We start from the raw sequence: 7,500 nt of genomic DNA, 5'->3' as shown, positions 1-7,500 counted from the left end.
TCAAAGTATAGGGTTGACCTGGTGGCCGAAAAGCAAAGCGGCCACCAGGTCAACCCGTTCAAAGTATAGGGTTGACCTGGTGGCCGAAAAGCAAAGCGGCCACCAGGTCAACCCGTTCAAAGTATAGGGTTGACCTGGTGGCCGAAAAGCAAACCGGCCACCAGGTCAACCCATTGAAAGTATAGGGTTGACCTGGTGGCCGGACGGGAAGGAAGCCCCGAGCCCCGGGGCAGGGGGACCCGGGTGGAGTGGGGTCCGTCCGGCTCCAGCCCGCGGGGGAGGCTCCGGGTTGACCTGGTGTCCGGACGGGAACGAAGCCCCGACCCCGTGGCAGGGGGACCCGCACGGAGAAGGCGTCCGACCGGCCCCAGCTCGCGCTGCAGGCTCCGGGTTGACCTGGTGACTCCCCTGCCTCGGGTGGCCCCGATCCTTTTTTTCCGTTTTTTTTTTTTTTTCCGTTTTTTGGCCGGAGAGTGGTCGGGATGGCCCCCCGGCACCCCTTTTGTGGTCGTTGAAAATTTTGTTTCAGACTTCCAGGGGCCCGATCCCTGACCGAGGCGTTTCAGGCTGGCCTGGCGGACTTCTCTGCACAGGCTCCGGGTTGACCCGGTGACTCCCCTGCCTCGGGTGGGCCCGATCCTTTTTTCCGCTTTTTTTTTTTTTTTTTTTTGGGGGTCCGGAGAGTGGTCTGGATGCCCCCCCAGAACCCCTTTTGCGGTCGTTGAAATTTTTTTTTTCAGACTTCCAGGGTCCCGATCCCTGACCACGGCGTCGCAGGCTAGCCTGGGAGACTTGTCTGGCGAGGGCAGGCACAGGGTTGACAAGGTGTCCGGACGGGAAGGAAGCCCCGAGCCCCGGGGCACGGGTACCCGGCCTGAGCGGGGTCCGTCCGGCCCCAGCCCGCGGGGGAGGCTCCGGGTTGACCTGGTGTCCGGACGGGAAGGAAGCCGCGAGCCCGGGGCAAGGGGACCCGGGCGGAGCGGGGTCTGTCCGGCTCCAGCCCGCGGGGGAGGCTCCGGGTTGACCTGGTGTCCGGACGGGAAGGAAGCCCCGATCCCGGGGCAAGGGGACCCGGACGGAGCGGTATCCGCCGAGCCCCAGCCCGCGGGGGCAGGAACCGGGTTGACCTGGTGGCCGAAAAGCAAACCGGCCACCAGGTCAACCCGTTCAAAGTATAGGGTTGACCTGGTGGCCGAAAAGCAAACCGGCCACCAGGTCAACCCATTGAAAGTATAGGGTTGACCTGGTGGCCGAAAAACAAACCGGCCACCAGGTCAACCCGTTCAAAGTATAGGGTTGACCTGGTGGCCGAAAAGCAAACCGGCCACCAGGTCAACCCATTGAAAGTATAGGGTTGACCTGGTGGCCGAAAAACAAACCGGCCACCAGGTCAACCCGTTCAAAGTATAGGGTTGACCTGGTGGCCGAAAAGCAAACCGGCCACCAGGTCAACCCATTGAAAGTATAGGGTTGACCTGGTGGCCGGACGGGAAGGAAGCCCCGAGCCCCGGGGCAGGGGGACCCGGGTGGAGTGGGGTCCGTCCGGCTCCAGCCCGCGGGGGAGGCTCCGGGTTGACCTGGTGTCCGGACGGGAACGAAGCCCCGACCCCGTGGCAGGGGGACCCGCACGGAGAAGGCGTCCGACCGGCCCCAGCTCGCGCTGCAGGCTCCGGGTTGACCTGGTGACTCCCCTGCCTCGGGTGGCCCCGATCCTTTTTTTCCGTTTTTTTTTTTTTTCCGTTTTTTGGCCGGAGAGTGGTCGGGATGCCCCCCCGGCACCCCTTTTGTGGTCGTTGAAAATTTTGTTTCAGACTTCCAGGGGCCCGATCCCTGACCGGGGCGTTTCAGGCTGGCCTGGCGGACTTCTCTGCACAGGCTCCGGATTGACCCGGTGACTCCCCTGCCTCGGGTGGGCCCGATCCTTTTTTCCGTTTTTTTTTTTTTGGGTCCGGAGAGTGGTCTGGATGCCCCCCCAGAACCCCTTTTGGGGTCGGTGAAAAATTTTTTTCAGACTTCCAGGGTCCCGATCCCTGACCACGGCGCCGCAGGCTGGTCTGGGGGACTTGTCTGGCGAGGGCAGGCACAGGGTTGACATGGTGTCCGGACGGGAAGGAAGCCCCGAGCCCCGGGGCACGGGTACCCGGCCTGAGCGGGGTCCGTCCGGCTCCAGCCCGCGGGGGAGGCTCCGGGTTGACCTGGTGTCCGGACGGGAAGGAAGCCCCGAGCCCCGGGGCAGGGGTACCCGGGCTGAGCGTTGTCCGTCGGTCCCCAGCCCTCGGTGCAGGCTCCGGGTTGACCTGGTGACTCCCCTGCCTCGCGTGGCCCCGATCCTTTTTTCCGGTTTTTTTTTTCCTTTTTTGGCCGGAGAGTGGTCGCGATGCCTCCCCCCCGCCACCCCGTTTTGGGTCGGTGGGAAAAAAATCAGACTTCCAGGGACCCGATCCCTGGCCGCGGCGTTTCAGGCTGGCCTGGCGGACTTCTCTGCACAGGCTCCGGGTTGAACGAGTGACTCCCCTGCCTCGGGTGGGCCCGATCCTTTTTTCCGTTTTTTTTTTTTATTTATTTTTTGGCCGGAGAGTGGTAGGGATGCCTTCCCCGGCACCCCGTTTGGGGTCGGTGAAAAAAAAATTCAGACTTCCAGGGGCCCGATCCCTGGCCGCGGCGTTTCAGGCTGCCCTGGCGGACTTCTCTGCACAGGCTCCGGGTTGAACCAGTGACTCCCCTGCCTCGGGTGGGCCCGATCCTTTTTTCCGTTTTTTTTTTTTTTTTTTTTGGGGTCCGGAGAGTGGTCTGGATGTCCCTCAGATCCCCTTTTGGGGTCGATGAAAATTTTTTAAAAAGACTTCCAGGGTCCCGATCCCTGACCACGGCATCGCAGAGTGGCCTGGGGGGCTTGTCCGGCGGGGGGCAGGCTGCGGCTTGACATGGTGTCCGGACGGAAAGGAAGCCCCGAGCCCGCGGCAGGGGGACCCGGGCGGAGCGGGGTCCGTCCGGCCCCAGCCCGCGGGGGGCAGGCTCCGGGTTGACCTGGTGTCCGGAAGCCCCGAGCCCCGGGGCAGGGGTACCCGGGCTGATCGGGGTCCGTCCGGCCCCAGCCCGCGGTGCAGGCTCCGGGTTGACCTGGTGTCCGGAAGCCCCGAGCCACAGGGCAGGGGTACCCGGGCTGATCGGGGTCCGTCCGGCCCCAGCCCGCGGTGCAGGCTCCGGGTTGACCTGGTGACTCCCCTGCCTCGGGTGGCCCCGATCCTTTTTTCCGTTTTTTTTTTTTTCATTTTTTGGCCGGAGAGTGGTAGGGATGTCTTCCCCCGCCACCCCGTTTGGGGTCGTTGAAAAAAAATTTCAGACTTCCAGGGCCCCGATCCCTGGCGGGGCGTTTCAGGCTGGCCGGCGGGACCTCTCGGGCACAGGCGCCGGGTTGACCCGCTGACTCCCCTGCCTCGGGTGGCCCCGATCCTTTTTCCCGTTTGTTTTTTTTTTCATTTTTTGGCCGGAGAGTGGTAGGGATGCCTTCCCCCGCCACCCCGTTTGGGGTCGGTGAAAAAAAATTTCAGACTTCCAGGGCCCCGATCCCTGGCGGGGCGTTTCAGGCTGGCCGGCGGGACCTCTCGGGCACAGGCGCCGGGTTGACCCGGTGACTCCCCTGCCTCGGGTGGCCCCGATCCTTTTTTCCGTTTTTTTGTTTTTTTTTCATTTTTTGGCCGGAGAGTGGTAGGGATGCCTTCCCCCGCCACCCCGTATGGGGTCGGTGAAAAAAAATTTCAGACTTCCAGGGCCCCGATCCCTGGCGGGGCGTTTCAGGCTGGCCGGCGGGACCTCTCGAGCACAGGCGCCGGGTTGACCCGGTGACTCCCCTGCCTCGGGTGGCCCCGATCCTTTTTTCCGTTTTTTTTTTTTTGGGTCCGGAGAGTGGTCTGGATGCCCCTCAGATCGCCTTTTGGGGTCGGTGAAAATTTTTAAAAAAGACTTCCAGGGTCCCGATCCGTGACCACGGCGTCGCAGGGTGGCCTGGGGGGCTTGTCCGGCGGGGGGCAGGCTGCGGCTTGACATGGTGTCCGGACGGGAAGGAAGCCCCGAGCCCGCGGCAGGGGGACCCGGGCGGAGCGGGGTCCGTCCGGCCCCAGCCCGCGGGGGGCAGGCTCCGGGTTGACCTGGTGTCCGGAAGCCCCGAGCCCCAGGGCAGGGGTACCCGGGCTGACCGGGGTCCGTCCGGCTCCAGCCCGCGGTGCAGGCTCCGGGTTGACCTGGTGTCCGGAAGCCCCGAGCCCCAGGGCAGGGGTACCCGGGCTGATCGGGGTCCGTCCGGCCCCAGCCCGCGGTGCAGGCTCCGGGTTGACCTGGTGTCCGGAAGCCCCGAGCCCCAGGGCAGGGGTACCCGGGCTGATCGGGGTCCGTCCGGCCCCAGCCCGCGGTGCAGGCTCCGGGTTGACCTGGTGACTCCCCTGCCTCGGGTGGCCCCGATCCTTTTTTCCGTTTTTTTTTTTTTTTTCTTCATTTTTTGGCCGGAGAGTGGTAGGGATGCCTTCCCCCGCCACCCCGTTTGGGGTCGTTGTAAAAAAATTTCAGACTTCCAGGGCCCCGATCCCTGGCGGGGCGTTTCAGGCTGGCCGGCGGGACCTCTCGGGCACAGGCGCCGGGTTGACCCGGTGACTCCCCTGCCTCGGGTGGCCCCGATCCTTTTTCCCGTTTTTTTTTTTTTTTTTTCATTTTTTGGCCGGAGAGTGGTAGGGATGCCTTCCCCCGCCACCCCGTATGGGGTCGGTGAAAAAAAATTTCAGACTTCCAGGGCCCCGATCCCTGGCGGGGCGTTTCAGGCTGGCCGGCGGGACCTCTCGGGCACAGGCGCCGGGTTGACCCGGTGACTCCCCTGCCTCGGGTGGCCCCGATCCTTTTTCCCGTTTTTTTTTTTTTTTTTCATTTTTTGGCCGGAGAGTGGTAGGGATGCCTTCCCCCGCCACCCCGTATGGGGTCGGTGAAAAAAAATTTCAGACTTCCAGGGCCCCGATCCCTGGCGGGGCGTTTCAGGCTGGCCGGCGGGACCTCTCGGGCACAGGCGCCGGGTTGCCCCGGTGACTCCCCTGCCTCGGGTGGCCCCGATCCTTTTTTCCGTTTTTTTTTTTTTGGGTCCGGAGAGTGGTCTGGATGCCCCTCAGATCCCCTTTTGGGGTCGGTGAAAATTTTTAAAAAAGACTTCCAGGGTCCCGATCCGTGACCACGGCGTCGCAGGGTGGCCTGGGGGGCTTGTCCGGAGGGGGGCAGGCTGCGGCTTGACATGGTGTCCGGACGGGAAGGAAGCCCCGAGCCCGCGGCAGGGGGACCCGGGCGGAGCGGGGTCCGTCCGGCCCCAGCCCGCGGGGGGCAGGCTCCGGGTTGACCTGGTGTCCGGAAGCCCCGAGCCCCGGGGCAGGGGTACCCGGGCGGATCGGGGTCCGTCCGGCCCCAGCCCGCGGTGCAGGCTCCGGGTTGACCTGGTGACTCCCCTGCCTCGGGTGGCCCCGATCCTTTTTTCCGTTTTTTTTTTTTTTCCATTTTTTGGCCGGAGAGTGGTAGGGATGCCTTCCCCCGCCACCCCGTTTGGGGTCGGTGAAAAAAAATTTCAGACTTCCAGGGCCCCGATCCCTGGCGGGGCGTTTCAGGCTGGCCGGCGGGACCTCTCGTGCACAGGCGCCGGGTTGACCCGGTGACTCCCCTGCCTCGGGTGGCCCCGATCCTTTTTTCCGTTTTTTTTTTTTGGGCCCGGAGAGTGGTCTGGATGCCCCTCAGATCGCCTTTTGGGGTCGCTGAAAATTTTTAAAAAAGACTTCCAGGGTCCCGATCCGTGACCACGGCGTCGCAGGGTGGCCTGGGGGGCTTGTCTGGCGGGGGGCAGGCTCCGGCTTGACATGGTGTCCGGACGGGAAGGAAGCCCCGAGCCCGCGGCAGGGGGACCCGGGCGGAGCGGGGTCCGTCCGGCCCCAGCCCGCGGGGGGAAGGCTCCGGGTTGACCTGGTGTCCGGAAGCCCCGAGCCCCGGGGCAGGGGTACCCGGGCTGATCGGGGTCCGTCCGGCCCCAGCCCGCGGTGCAGGCTCCGGGTTGACCTGGTGTCCGGAAGCCCCGAGCCCCAGGGCAGGGGTACCCGGGCTGATCGGGGTCCGTCCGGCCCCAGCCCGCGGTGCAGGCTCCGGGTTGACCTGGTGACTCCCCTGCCTCGGGTGGCCCCGATCCTTTTTTCCGTTTTTTTTTTTTTTCCATTTTTTGGCCGGAGAGTGGTAGGGATGCCTTCCCCCGCCACCCCGTTTGGGGTCGTTGAAAAAAAATTTCAGACTTCCAGGGCCCCGATCCCTGGCGGGGCGTTTCAGGCTGGCCGGCGGGACCTCTCGGGCACAGGCGCCGGGTTGACCCGGTGACTCCCCTGCCTCGGGTGGCCCCGATCCTTTTTTCCGTTTTTTTTTTTTTTTTCATTTTTTGGCCGGAGAGTGGTAGGGATGCCTTCCCCCGCCACCCCGTATGGGGTCGGTGAAAAAAAATTTCAGACTTCCAGGGCCCCGATCCCTGGCGGGGCGTTTCAGGCTGGCCGGCGGGACCTCTCGTGCACAGGCGCCGGGTTGACCCGGTGACTCCCCTGCCTCGGGTGGGCCCGATCCTTTTTTCCGAGGTTTTTTTCCTTTTCGGCCGGAGAGTGCTCTGGATGCCCCCCCAGCACCCCTTTGGCGGTCGGTGAAATTTTTTTTTTTAGACCTCCAGGGGCCCGATCCCTGGCCGCGGCGTCGCAGGCTGGCCTGGAGGAGCTCTCCTGCGGGGACAGGGTCCGGGTTGACCCGGTGACTCCCCTGCCTCGGGTGGGCCCGATCCTTTTTTCCGTTTTTTTTTTTTTTTCCCGGAGAGTGGTCTGGGTGTCCCCCCAGCACCCCTTTGGGGGTCGGTGAAAAATTTTTTTTCCGACTTCCAGGGGCCCGATCCACGGCCGCGGCGTCGCAGGCTGGCCTGGTGGCCTTCTCTCGCTCCGGCCGCGGATGGCGAGACGCTCGGCCACCAGGTCAACCCGGAGGAAAAACGGCTGAAAAAAAATCGCTAAGTCCCTGCTCGGCCACCAGGTCAACCCGGAGGAAAAACGGCTGAAAAAAATTTTCTAAGTCCCTGCTCGGCCACCAGGTCAACCCGGAGGAAAAACGGCTGAAAAAAATTACTAAGTCCCTGCTCGGCCACCAGGTCAACCCGGAGGAAAAAACGGCTGAAAAAATTTCTAAGTCCCTGCTCGGCCACCAGGTCAACCCCAGGAAAAGGCTGAAAAAATGGCTAAGTCCCTGCTCGGCCACCAGGTCAACCCCAGGAAAAGGCTGAAAAAATGGCTAAGTCCCTGCTCGGCCACCAGGTCAACCCCAGAAAAAGGCTGAAAAAATTTCTAAGTCCCTGCTCGGCCACCAGGTCAACCCCATTGAAAGTAACGGGTTGACCTGGTGGCCGGCAGTCTCACGGAAGTCCGGATGGGGTCGCCAAAACTCCCTTCGGCCGACCGAGGGAAC

The sequence above is a fragment of the Lepidochelys kempii genome, unplaced genomic scaffold (genome assembly GCF_965140285.1).
Source record: "Lepidochelys kempii isolate rLepKem1 unplaced genomic scaffold, rLepKem1.hap1 scaffold_83, whole genome shotgun sequence".
In the NCBI taxonomy this organism is placed as follows: domain Eukaryota; kingdom Metazoa; phylum Chordata; order Testudines; family Cheloniidae; genus Lepidochelys; species Lepidochelys kempii.
This window is presented reverse-complemented; position numbering follows the sequence as displayed.